At 42.9% G+C, this 22380-nt stretch overlaps 1 long non-coding RNA gene across 1 annotated transcript; it reads left to right on the top strand.

Annotated features, from left to right (window-relative positions):
* The first annotated feature begins 376 nt into the window (after positions 1-376).
* LOC138382572 (uncharacterized) lies at positions 377-21683 on the top strand. The gene is made up of 3 exons (XR_011233464.1): positions 377-580; positions 11536-11643; positions 21205-21683. It is a non-coding gene; the product is annotated as an uncharacterized lncRNA (long non-coding RNA).
* The last annotated feature ends 697 nt before the right edge of the window (positions 21684-22380 follow it).

Genomic DNA, 22380 nt, shown 5'->3' on the forward strand with positions numbered 1-22380 from the left:
GCAAAGGAGCACAACTGTGTGGGTGATGACGCCTGTCGGGCCTGCTTTGGTTCTGAGCACGTCTGGGAGAAGTCAGTTCCTCACTGGAGGGTGGCGTCACGTGGGAGAAGATAGGACGGGGTGAGAGTCCGGGGCTTGATCCCCGGGCCATGTGGCACTCAGCGGCTCACAACTCTTGCCCCCTCAGTCTGTGAATCATTAGTCAGCGAAAGGCCATCGCACGGGGCCTGGCAGGTGTGGGATTTTGCAACCCTGTGTGCTGTGTGCCAGGGCTGCGGCAGGGCTGCCCCGCTGCCAGCCCTCCGTTTTGCCCTCTTCCATCCGCCTCTGAATTGGGAGGCACAGTCATGCCTGACAAAGGCCACCAGGCCCCTGCCCTGCCCACAGCCCGTGGCTGCCCCCTGCTCAGCATCTTGCTCTTCCCTCCCCGCTCCCACGCCCCGTCTCCTGTTCTCGCTCTCTGTTCTGCTGCCTCCAGGGCTTTCCTCAGCTGTTTGCACACACGATGCTCCGCTGCCTCTGGCTGGTCACAGGTACCACTGCTTTTGCCTGAGAAACCCTTCACTTCCTCTTCTACCAGGTAATTCCCATGGGCCCTTCAAAACGCACCTCACACGTTGCTTCCTTAAGGAAACTTTTTTTCACTCCCTCTCAGCTTAGGTAAACATTCTCCTCTTTTATGATGTCACTGTGCCATGTACTTCTTCAATTGTTATAAAACATGGCAAATATTTTTGAGCCACATTGGGGTAATTTTACGCTTTTTGTTTCCTGGTACACGGCCGGCCCTCTCGTCCCTCAGCCCGGCAGCCACCTGCCCTGGGGCAGGAGGGTGACCAGGGAGAACGCAGAGCACAGATTTATTATCCACGTGTTAGGATAGGCAGCTGCTGGCATGCTAACTAGGAGATTCCAGGTCACAAAAACACATAGGGCCTGAAGGCTGAGCTTTGCAGAGAAAGAAAAGGATTTCCCAACTTGGGGATCTCCCCTTTTGACATATTCAAAGCCAGGCAAAGTGGATTTGATCGTGGAGTTTTTGTACAAGGAAGGTGCTGACGGAACAGAAAGAGCGAAGGGAAGACCTGTCAGGTCCCACCGCACTGTGGGCAAAGCAGTGTGTGACGAAGGCAGCTGGGTGTCAGGGTTCTCGTCCACCCCAATGTGGGAGATGAGGCTGGGGGTGCACGGCAGCCATCCACAAAGACGGAAAGTAATCTGCCAAGGGCAGGGGGCTTGGGTCTTGCTTTTTAGTGAGGACTTTGTGCATCGTAGGCCACCCCTCCTCCAAAACTCAGGGTGGTCTTCTCAGAGTGACGGTGGCTGCGCAGCTCAAATAGGTAGAGCAAGGACCCGAGTTTAGTGTCCCAGTTGCCTGTGGCAAGGAAAGCTTTGAGACTGTCCCACAGGTGTGCAGAGGGAGTGGGAGGAAGCTGAGGACAGCCCAGAGGTCATCTCTGTGGCAAAGGTTGCCTGGACCCAGAACCCAACAGAAGTCACAGATAATTTCAGGGGGTTCATGGGACAGTGAAAGTGAGGCCCAGTGAGCAAGGGGAATGGCTAGAGGTTCCTGGAAAAATAGCCTGAGGCCAAAGGGACCTGGTGTTCGCCATCCTTTGCTATGAATGGCAGGGGAGCTCAGGATGGGTGGTGCAGGGGTGGCTGGGATGGAGGCTCAGTAACCTGGGAGCATTGCCTGAAGCTTGGCGCCTGAAGTGAGAGACGGTACATATCGATGGACTGTTCATGGCGACTGGCCCTGTATTCAAGTCTGTGTTCGAATCCTGCATCCACTGCATAGGAAGTGTATAACAATAGGTACATTATTTAAACTCTGTCTCAGTTTGCATACTGGTAAAATCTCATTTTGTTGTTGTATATAATTCAATGAGTTAAAGCAAGGAAAGGAGTGAGAACAGTGACCCTTGGATAGAGAGCACACAGATGCTCACCATTTTCTGCTGCTAATATTTTTAGAAGGTAAGCTTCGTGATGACAAAACCCATATAAGTCTTTTTTACCAGTGGGTTTTCTGCGGTTAGTAAAATGTCATGCAACTAATGGGAGATTAACAAATATTTCTGGAACAAATATATAAATGAATGAATGGGAAGCCTTAAGCTAGGTTAGAGTAACATAATTTTAAATGCCATATACTTGTGTTAATAGCATAGAATGATGCTGAAAAAATATATATATTATCAGAACTAGTATCAAGAAGCTCACTCACCATAATATATAATAAATATAAATTGATGGAACTTTCTTAACAAAAAGCAAAAATTCTCATATTAAATTTTATTTATGTATACATGTGTGTACTGAAGCAAAATGACACAGAAAACACACAAACTCACAAACAAAGAAATTAAGACATAAAAAAAATAAAAAGAATCCAAAAGAGCAACATTCATATTATACAAAGTAAAATTAAAGAAAAAATAAACAAGGTATAAAGTGGGCTATGTTATATTGATTTTTATATTGTATGTATTTTTATATTTTATATTGTACAAAGCACAATTAATTATGAGAATGTCATAGCCAGGAATGTTTAAGAGCCAAATGACATGACATCAAAAGATATCAAATAAAATTTTTAGAAATACCATAAAAGATAGGTAAAGCAGTGTTAATAGGACACTTTAAAAATATCTGCTTTTTATATATGTTAAGTAGATAATTTTACAGAGAAGAACTTAATAATGTCATTAATATGTTTTATTTACTCAGTATGTTAAAAAAAACATGTTATCTTCAGAAGTCCGTGGTGCATCTCAAGAAAGAGCTCAATACAGCAAATCCCAAATTCCATAGTTGCTATTTTCTGACCATTAGCAATAAGCTTAAAGTAATAACAAAAAGTTCAACACCAAATCTAAAACCATCGGAACTTAAAAATACTTCCTAAATAAGCTTTGAGTTTTTAACTCAAGGAAAATAACAAAGAAAATTAAAACTGAACAAAGAGAGTTTAGAAGGTAATGATACCATGACACATGGGATGTCATCCAGGTTATGCCAGGAGAAAACTTTGGAGATTTTCGAGATTTTCATCTATGAATAAGAAAGTATGAAAATAAGCTATCTGTTCCACTCCAGAAGCAAAAGCAAACAAACAAACAACAAACATAAGCCCCCTCCCCCAAAGCCCCACCACCAAAAAAAAAAAAAAAGTCCCAATGAAGCACAAGAAAGAAATTAATAAAGATATAGTAGAAATTAATGACTCAAAACCTGAAAAACTGTAATGAATATAGCAATTCAAACTTAATTATTTGAAGTGAAATATAATGTCAACAAATCTTTGGCATGGCTAAAAGAAAAATAAAGAACATGTAAAATATTCAGCGCTGAACATCAGGACATGGGGAGGGCAGTGCAGCCTAGTGGTGAGCACAGTCCCTTGGCCAGGCTGTCTGGGTGGAGGCCACCACTGCCCGGCTGTGTGATCCCAGCGAGGCTGCATGCCTCATAGGGCTGTTACAAAGATTAAGTCCAGTTACCATTTGTAACTTAGAACAGGATTTTAAAATAAAATGTATGGTGTTTGTTAGGTAAAAGAAAAACAATATGGACAGGAGGTTTAAAAAGTAAAGCAATACAATGCACACCCATAAGATAATACATTTTGATATCTAGCTGAAATGAATGAATTTCTAGGAAAATATGTTTACCAAATATAACTTAAGAAGAGACAGAAAATTTGAATTTATCAATGCTCTAGAAGATACTGAATAAAAGGATAGAGCTATACTTCTGCTGGTGGAAAAAATATTTATATTTTGCGTTCACTCGGTCATTTAACAAATACTGATTAATTGCCTGCTATGTATCTCATGCTGCTTTTATTCTGTTAAAGGTAGGATGATTTTTTTCCATCTCCATTTGTTTAAATTTCAGAAGTAATCCATATTCCTTGTTAAGGAGAGAGTATCAAGTGGTGAAGATAAAAAGCAAACATCTCCACCTCCTCTTCTCCCCAGTCTCCGTCTGCTGTGTGTTCTTTTAATTGTTTTTAAACATTTATCTGTCTGTCTCCATCAGTCCAAGGTATGTGTGTGTCTGTGTGTATGTGTGTGTGTCTGTGTGTGTGTGTGTGTGTGTATTTACTCTCGGTAGGATGAGATTATCCATTTGTTTTGCAACTTGTTTTTCACATGTGATCCAAGGCAAAGATCTGCTAGATTCTTTTCAAAAGCTTTGAAAGTTTTCTGAGCTTCCCGTAGCTGCCCCTGGTAAACGCACATCATGTTGTCCTCCTCTATTTTTTGCTGTGGGAGCTTTTAGAATTTTCCTTTAATTCCTGATGTTTGTAAATTTTATCGGGAGCTATCTAGGAATGGATGCGTTTTTTTTCTTTATCCTGTTCAGTCCTTGGTGGACCATTATAGAAGAAATTTCAGCTCTGAAAAGATGCTTCAATCACTTCTATGATTCCTTCTTTCTAACATTTCTTTCTGTTCTCTTTAAAAAAAAAAAAAAATCTGTTAGACAGTTTGAACCTCCTGGATATATCCTGTAAGACTTTTTAAGTTTTCATTTATTCAGTGTCTGTTTTTTTTCTCTTTTAAATCTGGGAGATTTCTTTGACTCCATGGTCCAGCTGTTGCTCTCCAGAGTGGAGCAGGTCTCTCTTCTAGAAAACCAGCTTGGTGTTTCGATGGAATTTTTATTTTGTCAATCATATTTTAATTACCAGTGCCTCTTCCTTTTCTGCCAGTGCTGTTTTCTTCTTTTTATCTTCTCCTTCCCTCCCTCCCTCCCTCCTCCTTTTAATTGTAGCTAATTCTAATTTTATGGGTGCAATTTCCTCTCCAATCTCCCAGGATCAAATTGGATTTTTTTTTATTTTTATTATTTCTGTTTCCTCTCAGGTGAGCTGTTTTATTTGCTCACCATTCCCATTATCTTCCACGCTGGTATTTTCCTTCTGTGTTGGGTGGCACTTGGTTTGGTTCTTTTTTATGAATGAAGGCCTGGGTTGATTTATGTCGGGTGGTTGTGGGTTTCCTCTGCAGTTATGCACATCTGTTTCCTGGCAGGCCTCTTCCTTGAATGGCGAACTACAGCCCCATATAAGTGGGTGAGGCGTCAACAGCAGGAAGAGCAATCAGGCAGCCTGAGGACCTCCTCCTCCCCACGCCCCTCCCGGGCCACTTGCCAGACTGGGGAGTTTTGTTTCCCTGAGAGCTGATAAAGCACCGAGACTTCCGAGCTCTCTCAGTTCATGGCTCTGTCATTGTCTCGGTAATTTTTTTCACAGCACCCCTAGGCCAAAAGAACTTCCTAACAGTTCTGTTTATAAGTAGTTAGCTCCAAACAACTTAATGGCTGTGTATGCCCTAACAACTTAGTAGCCGTTTGAAAAACTAATACATAGATATAAAAAGAAAAAATCTTATCTTTCATTCTTAAATCACCATCGCTTGCCAATGGACTGCATGTGCCTGCTGGGAATTGCGCAGCTTCTCAGACTTTGAAATTGGATCGCATACCTCTACTGGCATCCTCTGCTCCCCATCGATTTTCGTGTGCCACGTGCCTTTTATCCTAGCAACTGCTGCAAACCCAGCGTTGCATCACGGAAAGGAATGTCGTGCAATCGAACGTTGAAACCATGCACTATCTAGAGCAAATATTTCACGTGGTATCTGATGGATTTCAAGAGGGCTGTGTCCCTCGAAAATGTAAAAACTCCACAGTGCCCCTGTGAGTTTGCCAGGGTGTCCTGGGCCCTGAGTGTACACTCAGACTGTGGCTTTAGTTCGCTAGTTTTGCCCTCCTCGCAGACTGATGGGAAGGTCTGTGCTGCTTCTGTTAGGCCTTTAAAACTTCACTGAGAAATTCATCTTCTTTAAAACAGAGTGTTTGGGGTTTATCTTTGGGAGAAACATTTCCTCTGACAGTCGTTTGTAGACTCCATTTGGGGGATCAGTGGTGGGGACCTTCCTGACCCAGCAGTTGCAAATCTCACCCTGATGTTTGGCTCTTGGCAAATTCCACGTATTCTTGACTTTGTGCGTGTAGCAAAGTCTGGGCTTGCTTGAGAAGAAGTTTTCAGCATTTATATTCCACTGCTATTCCCATTTTTTCTTTTCCAGTAATGTTATGTTTTCATTTATATATGTTCTTTTTTAAAAGAAATACAAACTTGGGAAAGAGAAAATATAGAGCCATCTGCTCACTCAGCCACACTGAATTCTCTTGAGATTCTAATTGAGCCGGGCATCAGTGTTAATTCTCAAAATTTTATTTGAATTAGAACAAATGAATTTTGAATCATATTGATTCTTTTTGGATTTCCCATCTTATGCTGTCAGTTATCATTTAGCTTGACTTGAATCCTAAATCACAGAAAAATAGTCAAGCTGTCATAGTTTCTCCATTTTTAATGTAAGAATTTGAGGTTCAAAGTTAGCCAATTATACAATATGTTCCAGAGTCAGAATGGACACTGAAAAACTACTCTTTTCTGGGATAAAGATGACTAAATCAGAATCGCAGAGAACAGATTTCCTCTAAAATGAGCTCAGTTTGCAAATGAAAATGGACAAACCACAAAATATAGCAGACTTGCCCATCTTATCAGATGCCTGGAGCCTACATTTGTAGAAAAGCAGTTTGATTCATTTTCAAGGCCAGGCCAGGGGTAGGCGACCTTGAAGAGTAAAAGCTTGACGCATACTTATTGGAAAATGTGAGAGACATTAAAAAGATACAACACAAGCCTCTTAAATTATTGCAGTAGGACTCAAGGGAGAAAGAAATCATATTAACACACAGTGTGGCTTTGCCTGGTAGCCACTGGTGGAATGTTTACAAATTGCTGACAATTTTATGCTCTAACGCATATATGCCTTTCTGAAGTATGATATTTTACCGTAACATGGGATGTTTTTCCTATTTCCTCATTCTAATATCTCACAGAAACAAATTATTTGATAGTCTCCATTTTATGTTGTGTTGCACATCCCTGGGTGCTAACATATTAGGAGGTAAAATTACCCGCAAAACTGGGAGGATTATAACTCGTTGTCAGAAAATAAAGTCTCCCCACCCCATATACTCCTCCTTAGTGGATTTTGGGCTTCTCTTCCACTGCTAAAGTCTTAAATTAAATGTTCTAGAGAAAGCGCCCAGCCTCTGATCATTTCAAACCTGCCTACTTCCAGTCTTCAGTAACACACCTTCATCGTCATGTCTTTCCATGAATGGCTAGATCTGAATTTCCAAAGGCTGTCTGAACCTCTGCACAGTCACCTCAAACTCGCTGTGCCCTAACCTGATGGGCCTTTCTTCCCCGGAGCCCCTGCCTCCTGTATTTCACATCTGAGCTGACCATATGGCACTGGTCTCTTCTGTCCGACATCAGTTCCCTGAACGGTGTCGTCTGTCCCAGATGACTGCCCCCCACACCACGGCTCTTGCTTCTTTCTCTGAAATGCTTCTTTCTGAACTCCCCTCCTTTTCCTTCTTTTCTCTCCATCCTCGCCCACATTGCTCTACCTTGGGCCCCACTCTCTTTCATCTGGAGCCTTTCATGATGGCCTCTTAAATATCTCCCTCTCCAAAGATACTATCAACAGAACCACTTTCCAGAATCTTAGGTAGAACGGTATTGCTCCTCTAGAGCCTCAAAAACTCTTGGTCCATTTTCAGAAATATCTAAACTCCTGGCAACATAACTCAAGGCTTCTCACATGCCTGGCTACACCTATCTGGTGTCATCTGCCATTTCATTGGTTCATAAGCCCCATTCACCTGAGGTTTCCAAAATATGCCTTTTACTTTCACAGCCCATTTTCCTCTCATCCTGAAATGAACTTCTTTTCTCTGCCTCTAAGACCTACTCACGCTTGAACGTCCTGCTAAAATACCACTTCTTCCAGGACACACATTCACTCCCGAGCCTTCCTAGCAATTGTGACCATGTCTTGTCCTGTGCTACTTATTTTCTGGCTTTGTTTGCTAGTTGCTCATTCCTTGCCTTACGCCTTACCCAAGAAAGATTTTAACGGCTTCATAATCCTCTAAACATCCATAGCTTCAGTTCTAGATTAGTTACCCTTTTGTTATTTTTTGGAGGCAAATTTTCATCCAAATTTACTAACTGAAATAAAATTCCTAAGAAATCTCTACATCAGAAAGCAATTTTGGCATATTTGCATTAGGTATTTTTATATTAATTAAGATTTACACAGAAAGAACTGAATAAGCCAAAACCTGGGGGCTGAAATGCATGACACTTAACCCTTCTGGAAAGAGTAATTTTGGTTATATAATGGATTAAGTTTAAAGTTTTGAAACAGGTATGGGATTTTTAAAAAGTTATTGTGTTCTAGTTGTCTAGCCACTGTAAGGTCTGGATAAGTCGCCCCATTTGTAGAAAATCCTGTGTACATCACAGTCTCTCCATGTCCTGGAAAGTAGCAAGTGGCAAATATTTTGTGAAAGAAAATGGAGCAGTCGAGGCTGGGAAAAAAATAAAATTTCCATGACAATTATCTGGGAAACCTATCGAGGAACCAAATATGGGGAGTTCTGTATATGGCTAGTTCAAAAGCTGTGTTTGTGACCTCCACCTGGATGAGGAGACGAAAGGAAACAAATTAGCCAGGATACGAGATTAATAGAATCTATTAATAGATTGGTAACACTGTTTTAAGAAACAGGAGGATGGAATGAATCCAGACATCCTGGTTCTGACTTATTTGTGTTGGGATAGAAAGTGGTTTTCCCTAATAAGTGGATGTAAGGGAAACTGATGGGGAAAATGTGTTGACTAGAAATAAAAATTGTCCTATGGAAGGCTTGCTGAGGAATTCAACTATTTCATTCCGATAACCAGGCATTTTGGTTGCCAGCCATAGCCTTCCCAGGAATAAGCTATGTCCTCCCAAGGAAGCCATCTGGATTCCCTCGGCCTGCATGTCCTCAGCTGTTAGATGGCGATTTGGGCTGGGTTGCTATAAGCATCTCTTCTGGTGGCCAAAACCCGTGACTTCATAATTCTATGTACAGCTCAGTTGCTCCTTTGTGCAGTCAGATGATAACAAGCAGATTGACGTGCATCAGGGGTAGAAACTGTCACCTCCTTTCTTCTTTCCTCCCTTAGTTTCCGAAACACTACTTTCTCCTGGTTCTCGTTTCTGCTCTCTTTGGCAACCCATTCTCAGTTTCCCTTTTCTCTCTGCTTTTTTTAGATATTGTGGTTCCCCTTAGGCCCAATCCCAGGCTGCTTTTTTCCTCCCTGACCCCACCAGCAATTTATCAAAGGCAACTTCTTCTGCACAGATAGGTTCAACTACCCGATTGTTATTATTAGCGTAGACCTTTTTCCGGAGCATCAGACTCTAGACATCTTTGCTTCAATGCCCCGTAAGTGTCTCTAGCTCTGTATGTACAGAGCTGAATTTATTATCCCTTGCCCTTAATTGATCTGTCTTGAAATAGAATACTAATTGATTTCCTTCCCTTCAGTGTAACCCTCTCCAATCCATCTTCAGTCTGTCAACAGAATGATCCTACTAAAACCCAAATCTAATCATGTTTCTCTCATGAAGAAAAATCTTTAGTTTTCCCATTACATTCAGAATTCATTTGAAACCTCTTTCCAGCTCTTTGCAGCCCTGTCACCTGCTTCTCAAGTCTTTGTTCTCTGCCATATGGGCCCTTCAGCCACGTGGTACAGCTGACATTTTTGGTTGGCGGCAGTTCTGTCAATTTTGACTTGTATGGATTTGTGTAACCACTACCACGATCAGGATAGAAATAATTCCATCACCCTGCAGATCCGTCAGGCTGTGTCTTTAGTCACACTCTCTTCACATCCCTGCCCCTGGCAACTACTAATTGATTCTGCAACACCATAAGTTTGTCTTTTCAATATTGTCATGCCAATGTAGTCACAAGGCATATCACCTCTTGAGGTTGGCTTCATTCATTCACCATGATGCCTTTAAAATCCATCCAGTTTTGCGTCAGGTTTGCTTCTTTTTTCTGGGTTGTGGTCCATTGTGTGAACAAACCACAGTTGATTTACTCACTCAGCTTCTGATGGACATTTTGGTTGTTTCCAGTTTGGGGCGATTATGAATAGAGCTGAGATCAACATTCATGTACAGGTTTTTGTGCCATAACATATATTTATTTCTATAGGGTAAATATCCAGGAGTGAAATTGCTGGATCATATATGGTAAGGGTGTGTGCAACTTTATAAGAGCCTACAAAACTGTTTTCATGGGTAGAGGTCTGTATTTTTTTAAAAAAGTATTTGTGGTTGATCAGGATGCACGATGGGTTGGGAAGCCATGGCTGTGGATAATGGTTCATGTGCTGGTCGCCCCACAGACTGCAAGCTGCTGGGGGGTAGACACTGTGCGCATGTTTGCTGTTGTAATTGCTGTACCCCCAGCGCCCAGCTGCGTGCCCGCACACGGTTGAATAAAAGAGAGGATGTGTCCTCTGCAGGGATGAGGAGTAGGTGGTCACAGGCCTGGCTACTGCCCAACAGTGGTGCACTCAGAAGGTGTTTTTCTGAGAGTGAGTCTGGCTTTCTTGTCTAGGCTGGAGTGCAGTGGTGTGATCATAGCTCACTGCAGCCTCCCACTCTCAGGCTCAGGAGATCCTCCTGCCTCGGCCTCCTGAGTAGCTGGTACTGCAAGCGCCACCAGCCACCGTGCCTGGCTGCACTTGGAAAATATGACACCTAGAGCAGATACTTTTTAAACACTTCCTTCCTTCCTATAACAAAATTATTTTTAGTGATGATCATACAGTAATCGGTAATAATAATGATTTTTCTTGTTTTATTCTTTAAAAACAAATAAAAAGCAGTTCAAATTGTACATTTCTAATTTTAAAATATTTTAAAACTTCAGTAAAATATTTTATGAACTAAAATTTGCATTTATCAAACAAAAATATGATCTCTTGCAGTTGGTCCTTGGTTGCACTGACTTTAGATTTTAAACACAAATAAAATGGTCACCTCCAATAACTGAATCAAACTAAATTAAGTTGTGTTTCTTTGTCTTTGCAGTCACTATACTGTCACTTTTAATGTAGAATTCCAGGTTTAAATGCAAGAATATGCATTATCACAGTGGTTGGCAAAGCGCCCGGCCAAGCGTGCGTAGCTTACACGTCAGGGTGTGCCCTGTACCTGAGGGCATGTGGCTGAGTCCCTGTGTGCTGGAGCCAATGGTATAACTTGGAATTTTCTGGAGTGACTTTCATGGACAGTGTGATGTTTATTAAGTGATAAAAATACACATGAATTGATTGAAGGTTACATATGTATTAGTTTCCTAGGGCCACCATAACAAACTGTCCCAAACTGGGCTGCTTAAAATATCAGACGCTTATTCCCTCCCAGTTCTGGAGGTCAGAAGTCTGCGGGGCTATTCAAGCCTCTCTTTAGCTTGTAGTGCCAGTAATCCTTGCTGTCACTCGGCTGACGGACACATCATCCTGTGTCTGTCCCCTCTTCACAGGCCTTAGCCCAGTCACTCTCTCTCCTCTTCTTGTAGGGGCACCAGTAGCATTGGACTAAGAGCATGTCGGTACTTCAGTATGATGTCATCTTAACTGGATTCCTTCTGCAAAGACCCCACTTCCAGATAAAGTCACATTCACAGGTACCAGGGTTACTACTTGAACATAGCTTTGGGGGAGGTACAGTTCAACTCTGATATGTAAATATATATTATTGAAATTCAATCATGATCAAAGCCATTATTTAGAACTTTCATCAACAACCATTTGTGTTTGTGTGTGTGTGTGTATAAAAGTATTTTATCACTAACTGTGTTTAGAACAGTTCACCTACCGTGATAAAAGCAAGTCAACTTTGCTTGGCTTACTTATTGTATTGAAATTCTCTGCAACAGAACTTATGGTCCATACCCCAGGCTGACTGCTCCCCCAGCCCAGCCCTGGGTAGCCTTTGCCCCAGACATCTTCAGTGGGAATGGGATGATGCTTGAAATTCCAGGTGATGGTTGTTTTTCCTTAAACCCATGCTTTCAAACAGAGGCACAAACACCCTTAGGGAAATAGGGCTCTACTGTAGTGTTTCAGGGCTTCCTTGAGGCTCTGGGATATACATAACTTTTCTTTCTGGGCCATGAATTTTACTTGAAGGTAAGTAATTTAAAACATTTTAATATAAATATAACTAAAGGATAAAATAGGGTGCAACTTTTGCATTTATCTTTAGACTTAAATATGAGCTGACAAAACTTGTCTATAATTGAAGGCCCCTGAAGTTTCTTTCCTCTGTTATTATGTTAAACAAACAAAATAAACTAAGACAGAGTGGAAAGGGTTCATCTCAAACCAATAAGATGTGTAGTATTTCTAGGTCTGACTTCGTCATTTATTCGCTTTAATGCATGCATGGCAATGGAAATGATACTGCCTTCTTGTTATCGCATTAAGCAAGTTTGTAAGCAAACAATTTAACGTGGGGGGCAAGCTTCTAAGTTCTCAGAGGAACGTTGTTTCCCAGGTGCTTGGGAGTGACTTAGAGCCAGGGGTGGGCAATCTTTTTCCGTAAAGAGCCAGTTCATAAATACCTTAGGCTTTGTGGGTCAGACCTTCTCTGATCAAACCGCTCTGTCCCTGCAGCCTGAAAACAGCCACAGACAACACAAACACAACTGACGGTGGCTGTGCTCCAACACAACTTGACAAAAACAGGCATACGTAAGCCAGATTTTGGCCCATTGGCTGCAGTTGGCCAACCTCTGACTTAGAGGAAAAGATACTTGGAAGAGTAAGGCAAGCACTGAGGAGGAGGCGCTGAAGTTTTCTATGTATTCATTTTCTGTCTTGATGGAAAACATGACAAAACAAAGAAATTTCAGTAGTTTTGATACTTCAGGCATTTGCTATCCGTCCTCTGAGACAGTGGGACGTTACATTACGATGTGGTGGGCGGTGTGGCGGAGGGCAGCGGGGATAAAGGTTCTCCTTTCTGCCCTTTTAAACCAGTGTTTTTCAAGCTGGGGGGTCCTGACTGTTTGCAGGTCATTAAATCAATTTAGTGGGTCATGACCTGCATTTAAAAGAATAGAACTGGCTCAACGACATTGTTAGAATGGGAAATAACAAGGTACATCATTTGTAGTACTCAGTGTTTTGTGAATTTTTGTTGTATACTTGAACATATATGTGTATTAGGTGGCATACTTAATAAAGAACTACTAGGGGGAAAATAAAGCTGTTTTTATAAAGTTAAATTTTGGAAAGAATATTAGTCAAGTCACCAAATTTTTTTCTGTTATGTTATATGTAGGTGGAACAATTGTGAAATATTGGAAAGCAAAAACACCTAAAAAGATTTTACTTTCAGATTGTTTCTTGAGGGCTTCTGAAATTATTTAAAGACGTCCCAGCTAGAATTTAAGAATACACACTCTAAGTGTTATTTATGCAAAACAAAAGTATTGATCTATAATCTGCTGATCCACCTTTAAGAAAAGCCTTATCCTCAAACCTGGTGCGTGAGGATGCGACGTGTGCACCCAGGATTTTTATGACTGACTCCCGGCCCCCACCTTTTCTTGGAACTGTCCTGATATTTTGTTCAGTGCTAATGTAGATCTGCTAAGCCACCCCTTGCTGTGGTGCCTTCCAGCTGAGGTCAAGGTGAGAATGACTTTAGAAGTGAGAGGTGAAAAGTACCAATCTCCAACTCTTTCTTCCTCACAATCTTGGAATAGTTGGTTTTGATCTTATCTTTGCACTGCCCTCTTGGCCCCTGGCAAGAGACCACACAGCTCTGTGCTGGGCTAAAGCATGATTGATAAGTACAGAAATCGGGATGTAAGATGGACTGTATCCATGTGTCCAGGCAAGGCAACTGACTTCGCCTAACATTTTCCTTCCCCTCGCAGAGCACGTCTCGGTCCTCTAAAAAGACACATCTGGGGTGTGCGGCTTTCTCTGACTTTGTCCTAATGGCAATGCCTCCATTTCTATGAGATAAAGGTCATCCCAGGAGAAGTCAGAGCTCTCCACTGAGACGTGCACCTGTGTATGGTGGAGGCATGTGCCTCATCCGACCTGGATGTAGGTTGGGATGCCATACACTTTGGGGCTACTGCATTGCACTAATGGGCTTAGGAAAAGCCAGCACAGGGTTATCTAAACAGTGACCAGTGGTCACAAGTGGTCAATGCTACAGGTAGGAAAAATCAACATTGAGTAACACACCTCACAACCCTGAGGATACAAGCTAGGTACATATGTAATGTTGAGGCAACTAAGGATTTGTGAAGAATGCACTACCTAACAGAAGAGACAATAAAAATATCCTGCTTTTGTTTAGTTTGATGTATTCTCTTTGGGAGGGTATATCTGGGGCAGTTGAATAACACAAAGCAGGTAACACTCGGGTGACATGTGCAGCATCCATTTCCTCCTTCGTCTCTGATCCCTGATGCAGGCTGAGGGTTTAACCCGTGCACATCCGGCTGTGGTCAGCTTTCACCTGGTGGAGCTGGGGCTGCATCAGCTGATGGCGATGTCCACATATAGCTGCCGAGTCTTAGCACCGTGGGGAGGAATGTCTTGTCAAAAGCAGGGCAGCCCGAAGGTACAGCATGAAGAGTTTTTAATTACATTCTCTTATAATATCATCAATTAACAAAAAATAGATGCTGTAGTGTAGAGTGATTACATTGTCTGCCTTTTGGAAACCTCTAGGGGGTGGAGGAAGGGGTCTGAACATTCATCGCAATTGCTATACATGAAAAAATGTGCAGCTATATTTAACTATGTAAATTAGTGAAGTCACAACATCCAGGGGTGTTTTTACTAGTGCATTTTGTTATTAAATATGTATTACTGCTAGATATTTATTATTCAATATATGCTTACGAAAAGACAGACCAATATAATGAACACTCAAGTCCTCACCACACAGCTTTGCTGTATCTTAGCATTTTTTCCTGTTTGCTTCAGATAATTTTTAAAGAATTAAAACATTAGATTCTATGGAAGCCCATCCTCCTTCTTACCATCTCTTCTAAAATATTTTAAATGATTTTTAATATAAAACAATGAATTCAGACAATTAAAGACCCGCTGCCTAGCGGTTTCCCCTCACCGTGAAATGCAGAAGTCGCACTGCAGAGGAACATGAGCTGCCAAGCAGATAGTCTGCAGGGAAGAGCAGAATTTCAGACAAACGCCTTTTCTACTTTCAGCCCGAGCTTTGGTTTTGTAACAGATAAGATATATTTGCCACTGCTGCGATACGTTCTCTGTCCCAATAGCATAATTTAGACAGGGGCTGCCGGGAGGCATGATTATGAAATAAAAATATATTGCCATGCAGTCTGATGGGACAAGAAGAGCCTTCACAGACCTTGATCACTTAACATAAAGGTTGGAGTTCCTGCCATTGCACAAGGATTATGGTCATATTCTCTGCATTGCCATGGAAAGGTAACTCTCTAGTAATGGCCACTGAGCCGTTGTTGTTGATCGGACGGGAGGATAAAGTCATCATTTGGGACAAGTGTTTGTGTCCTGGTATAAGTAAAACTTCAGAGAGCTCAGTCCCCTTCCCTGCCCCAATATATTCAGGGAAAAACAGCAGCTGAGGCCAGGAGAGGGGCCCGGAGAGATTTCCCTCTGCAGTTTCTAGCGAGAGACGAAAACTGTCCTGGAAAGAGTTATTCTGAAAAGTGATCAGGTGGAACCAGTATGCCCATAGCACAGTGCACACCTTTTGTGATACTGACAGAGCATTTGGGTTTTTTTCTGGTGCTGGTTTTACCGTGAAACCTAACTTTGAACACTGCCCTCCGCAGCGCCAGCGCCACGGAAACCTGCCTTCTGCAGAGGACACACAGCCTGCTTCTCTATCCCACTGCTGTCCACAAATGAGGTGTGGGGGATCCTGGGCGGACGGCCCGGTTTGCTTACTTGTGTTTCCTGGCTGTTGATTTCAAAGAAATCTGGGCCAAATGAGGAAAATCTCCAACAATTTTCAGGAAAATGTAGGGATGAGCTTTGGCAGGAGCCAGGTGCATTCTCAAAGCAGGCTTCTGCCTGGAGTCACAGGGCACTGTCCGCATCGCAGGAGCTCATCTTTCTCTGCCCCAGTGCTGGAAAGTAAACAAGAGCCCAGTTAGTGGAAACAGAAAGAGAAGCCTTCCAAACCCAGATGAGGTCAACAGGAGTTCTTGGTCCAGGTGAAATTGGAATTCCGAAAAGACAGAAAAGTTCAATCCAAAGGACTTTGACTTTACACTTATCTCATAAAAGAAGTCATTTGGAGGCTATTTAAATGTGTAAAGCTACAAAGGTTTTGTGAGCAAATTAGCTCTCAGAGGGTTAAAGAGCAAATCCTGGCCCAGAGCAGGTACACCTGCAGGGCCCTTTTCCTGGAATTCTCCTGTCCCAGATAGCTGCTGCCTGGGCTGGCTTTGTCTCTCCCTCCCCTGTATAAAAGTCACTTTGCCTGCAGGGCCTTCCCCAGCCACCCCAAGTAAAATCTTCCACTCCATCTCCTTCACCCTGCTAATTTTTAATAATACAACCGCCTGACATGTTATGATACTAAATAAATATTTACTTGTTTAGCCCTTGTTTACACCTTCCAGAATGTTCCCTGAGACCAGGCACTTAACGATTTTATCCTCTGCTTTATAACTGGGCCTGGATAGTGTCTAGCATAGAATAGGCTCACTTTAATTATTTGCTGAACGAACAAACGACTGAATAAATGACTAAACAGAAATTTTAAAGCTCTAAATTCCTAGACTTCAATGTTTATTTTCAGGAGACTCAGTGTGTTTTTATTGTGTTGTATTCGAGTAACTTATTTATACCTCCTTTAGAAAGGGATATTTGGTACAAAATGTATACAGAACAATATAAAAATAGATAATGAAGTCAGAAAAATAAGAGTGGCTTCATTCTTGCAGGCAGAAAACACACATTCTTAAAAAAACACATTTCTAATATATTCTAAGACAGAACACAGGAAGTGAAAGACATCTTAGAGCAATGGTTCTCTAACTATATTCCTGTGGAAAACATGTGCTCTACAGACTGAACCAACGGCTTTACCATTAAAATAAAATAATGACCTTTCTTAGATGCACACACAAGGCTGAGAAAATGAATAGACTTTTCTCAATTTAAAAAGTTTCCCAATAACTTTTTCTTAAATCTTTGGCCACATTCTACTGCTTATCTGCCAGAAAGCACTTCAACTGATAAGAAAAAAGAGTGAACAGATACTAAACCTTAGCAGAATACCTTGGGAACAGCTAACTGAAGTGGTTTGACAGCTGAATTTTCATGGATAGCTATGTTCGTACTTGTGAATTTTTACCGTAAGATTTCAATGTTGCCATACTTTCAAGCACTAAAGAAAAATCTAGTTCTAAAAATAGAAAGTAAACATTGATATTTTATCATGTTTCATAACTTTCTGATGTTTCATTCCCTAAATAATTTTAAGAACCCTTGTTTAAACATATGGCTATATTAGATAGTCAAAAATATTAATTGAGGTGTTTTCCCAAGAAAATTTATGCACAGAAATGTGCTCTTGAAAATAAGGAGGGTAGATTTCACTTAATTTTGTTGTCTTCTCCTGTGTGATGAAGATTAACTCTTTTCATTGATCAAATTGCCCAAATAATTTTTCAATGCTTCAGTTTATTTTGAGCATTTGGTAAGACCCGAAAACGCTAGCCGCAACATTACATTTTATTTATTTATTTATTTATTTTTTAGTAGAGCCGGGGTCTCGCTGTTGCTCAGGCCGGTCTCCAACTCCTGAGCTCAAACGATCCACCTGCCTCAGCCTCCCAGAGTGTTAGGATTACAGGCGTGAGCCACCGTGCCTGACCTTGACATTACATCTTTAAATATAAAAGTCCAGATTCACCCTTCTACCTTTGGTCCAACATCTTTTATATTTGGCCCCCAATAAAGGCTCAATTTGCTCCGAGAGATTTGTGACGATGAGCTCCGTATGAATCTGGTTGCAGTGATTCAGTAAACGGCAAATTTCAAGAACATAAACAAATGCATGTGGAAAGCACAGTGATCCCCTCTGCAACAGCGTATGGGTTCTTATAAACCCACATAGCCTCTTCCTTTGTTGTTCCCTTCCTCCCTCCCCCCTTCCCCTTCCGAGGTTGTGAGACTTTGCTCTATTCGTTCTGAGTGGCGGTTCAGCCTCTGTGATCCACACAGAGGGCAGCCCGGCCTGCCCCGGAGGTCTCAATGGCGAACGTCAGGCCTGCCCTGCCCACTTCCTTTTCTGGACCTTTCCCTTCATTTCTGCCCCTTGACACAGGCTTAGTGGGCTCCAGATTTTGTTCTTTTACTTTTTTTTTCAGAGGGTTGCCTAACTTTCCCCTTTGGCCTAAACACGACAGCGCTGTCGTTGCTAACGCCGATGGCGCTGGCTCCGTGTCATTCGCTGCTATTTCAGCTCCCGAGTGCAGTAAATTCACGTTTCCCCAGCCCTGCAGTAAACATCACCTTTTCCCCAGTTGACCTGCCCGTGCTGAAAACACACCCACCCCTTCCTGCTCGAATTACAAACTTAGGCTTGACTCTGTGCCAAGGAGCTTTTCACACAGGAGCCACGTCTCTGCCCCGTGCTCCCTGTTCCAAGGGAGGCGGTGACCGAGGCTGGCGCCCACAGTGCTTAAGCCTTTTTATTCTCCGGGCCACAGAGAGCCACACAACATTTACTCTGGTTAGGAGAAATCCAATGTGAGCACAGCAATGGAGGGTCATTTCTCATGTGTCCCATTTTCAAACATTTGTTGGTTCTCTGCCGAACCACGTCCCTCTTTTCAACCGTACGGCCTGAGATCTGACACAGATTTGTCCCTTGTTTGCTCTTGGGGTGCTAGTATCTCCTGTGAGGGATCAACACTGGGGGCAGTTAGAGGTGTGGCCAGGAGTGGGCCCTGGCACATAGGTGGATTGTCCTGTCTTGGAAATGTGAGGAAAGTCCATTGCTAGTGGATTATTAGCTCATAAAAAATTAGGAAATATTTTGATGGATAACAAAAACAAAGCAGAGAGCTGAAAGCTGCTGGCTTAGACTTAATCATCCTGGAAGCACGGATTATCTTATGTACTACAGTTGCCTGACTCGATAGAGTTTAAACTAACGAATCATCTTTGCTTCGTGAAGCAAAATTTTCAAACTGCATTCGTATATTTTTGGCATCCACCCTGCATCACTGGACGCCAGGCACAGGTCATTCTCTGCAGCCTTGAACCCCAAGCTTCGAGCTTTTTCTTGGTAGCCAGCGATCCTCTCCATGCACCTCTGTTCTCCCTGCACCCGAGCTGGCACGGATCCTCTGTGGAAAGTCACACAATCATGTGAGTGATGTCCCTGCCATCGATGGCGTCCACACCGCTGACATTGATGCTGCTGGAGGAGGGGGAGGGCTCCTCTCTCAGCTTCCAGAAAGCTGCCTTTCCCATGCCCCACAGGGATCACTGCACACTTTTACCACGTTCCTCAAACTCCCTCCCTACTTCTCCCCACCCCCACACCGGGCATCCAACCTTCAAAGGAAACAGAAATAATCCAGACAAACCCCCTCAACTTGCAGATCATTTTCCCATCGCTGAGCTATCTGTTCGCGTATCTCTTAAGCTCATATCAGAGGAGAAGTTATTTCTCTTGCTCTTCAAGGAAACACTCAATACTGCTGCTTTTTTTTATATATCAATTTATCGACTAATCTGTCATCTTCCCTCTCTTGTGTCTCTTCAACCGTTTTTTGCCACTATCTTAAAAAGTCAAGAAAACCTTTATCAACCTTCAGTGTTAAATTTCTCCTTAAGTGTCTTCCTCTACTCTTCTCTGCTGTTTCTCACATGGTTTCTACGCTCAGAACTTCATTAGCGTCACGGCAGTGGTGCCTACCGTTTTATACTCATTCAGCCAACTCACCACGCATGTCTTTTAGGTGAAAATCCTGGGTTGGGGCTACTACGATGCACTGCACTCTAGCCGAGGTGACAGAGCAAGACTGTCTATTAAAAACAAAAATCTTGGGCAAAGAAAAAGCTACAGCCAAGGAGTACCCATCATTCTCAGAAATTCTCTCGCTTATTTGTATGACTGCTTATTTGTAAGCACCAAAACTGCAGAGCCTTTGCCTTCCCTGCTGCACGCCCAGGGGGTGCCGGCTGTGGAATGGGGCTGCAGAAACAGCTTTTGAATGAATGACTGAAGCTCCTTCCAGGAGTTTACCGTGCAGGGGGACACGACGGCCAGATCGCAGCTCAGCTGTGCTTGTGGTGTGGGCAAATGTCTTCAGAATGTGCTGCGTGAGAAAGCACCTGCCTTGCTTGGTAGGGTTGAGAGGTTTTCCTTGAGCTGCATCTGAGAGAATGGAGAGGATCAGATCAAGCCAAGGATAGTGGGAATGGAACGTTCTAGGCAGAGAAAGGGAGAGAAGCCTCCTTGGTGAGGGGCCCAAGAGCAAACTTGACTTACTCAGAGACCACACAGCAGGAAAGAGTTACAGGAGGACATGATGTGCCCACCAGGTGGGGCCTGGGTGGGGGCTGCAAAGATGAGCCTGAACTTCAGAGCCCACCCGCCACGGGATCGTGGACAGAGGATGTTCAAATGGGCGTTGACCAACACCCTCTTGATTTCAGGGCAGAACTTTTGGAATGGGGTGATTGGGGGCAGGGAGACCTTTCTAGGAAGCCAAGGGAGGGAGAGTGAAGGGCTGAGGCTTGGTGGTGATAGCAGAATTGGAGAGAGGGGACAGATCCCAGCCAGGCTGGGGTGAGACCAGACAGACCTTGGGGCTAGCAAGGGCCCGAGAGCGGGGCTGATGTCGGATGGCACAGGCTTCTGCCCTGTCTTCTCTGTTTCACTTTCCAGACAATGGATTCCATGTTATTTATCACTCTGGTTTCTTCCCAAAACAGCTGCTGTGCCCTAGAGGGGCAAGGAGAGCGGTCTCCTAAGTAATGAGAGTCCGCGCGAGGGCAGAGGAGCGGAGGCGGCGGAGGCCTCTGCCCCAGCCCGGCGCTGGTGTGGGTGTGTTTCTCAATCCAGGCCTTTTGTCCTTCTCCTACGCTGGCTTGGCTCCCAGAGTCTGGCTGGGGGCGGGTGATTGACAGTCCTAGCTTTCTGTGTTGTTGTGTCTTTATCCTTTTCTGTGCTTTTGTAGGTATTCCAGGAGGAAATGGGAAGCGTCTGAGTCAGGCACTGTTCCGCAGACACAGCTTCAATCTGGAACACCCTTTGCTTCGCATAACTGCTTTGGGGAGAAAGAATCGCGTGTGGAAGAAACGGAGGAGTAGCAAAAGTGAACTGCTTAGCGTTAGAGCTTCCCTGGCTCCCTGTGTGCTGTGTGTGTGCATGTACACACACGTGTGCACAGGCCATGACTGGCTACATGCAAAGAAGTGCAGCATTTGGGGAAAAATGTAGAATCATACAATCTGAGTTCTGTTTGTCAGCTGTGTCATTCTTTGACCACTATGAACTTCATTCTCATCAGCTGGAAAATAAGATTAACAAACCATCAGTCTGGATTTCTATGGGGAATGAATGAAATAACTATTACGTGTTAAGTGTTTACTTCAGTGGGTGATGACAAGGAGAAGATATATATAGATTAGAGACAAAGTTACCCTCCCCCTCAAAAACCCCCAAACAAAAAAATTACATACATTATTGTGATATAAATATGTTTTTCATGCTATATTTGGATTTATTATAAAGAAGCAATTTTGAAATTCTTTCCAAATTAAAGCTGTTTCTCTGATTTTGTAGTTCCATTTTTTAAAAATTTCCAAGTTTTAGATACATGAACAGTAATCAGCTATGATTATTTATAAAGAAAGGAAAAGTGTTACCGAAATTTATTTTAACAGTTGACAAAAAGATGACAAATAAATCAATCCTCTGGAATATAAATTCAATATAAATGTCTTATTTGCTGCATGTCATCTTTTAAAGCAAAACCTCTTTTAAGTTTTTGCATCCTTCACAGCCCAAAAGAGGATGGTGGTGATGTGGCCAATGTCATTGTTCGGTTCCTATAAGTGGAAGCTGGCATGTCCCACCAGCTTCTGCTCACTGCCCTGGAATGTACCCTGGCCCTGATGTGCTATTGCACAAGACCGTGCTGTGGCTCAGGGTGACGGACAGGTGACGGGAGAGGATGGACTGGTCAACACAAACTCCCCACCGTTGTTGGAAATGCACGTTCACCTCTGCGCTGTGTTGGGATCAGTGCAGAGGCCGGTCGGGATCTCAGTAAAGTATCCAGAAGACATGGCATTGCCCTGGCCTGTCCTCACTTGGAAAGCCAGGTGGATTCTACTTTGAGGATGGATCC

Source organism: Eulemur rufifrons, chromosome 4, assembly GCF_041146395.1.
Source record: "Eulemur rufifrons isolate Redbay chromosome 4, OSU_ERuf_1, whole genome shotgun sequence".
NCBI lineage: Eukaryota > Metazoa > Chordata > Mammalia > Primates > Lemuridae > Eulemur > Eulemur rufifrons.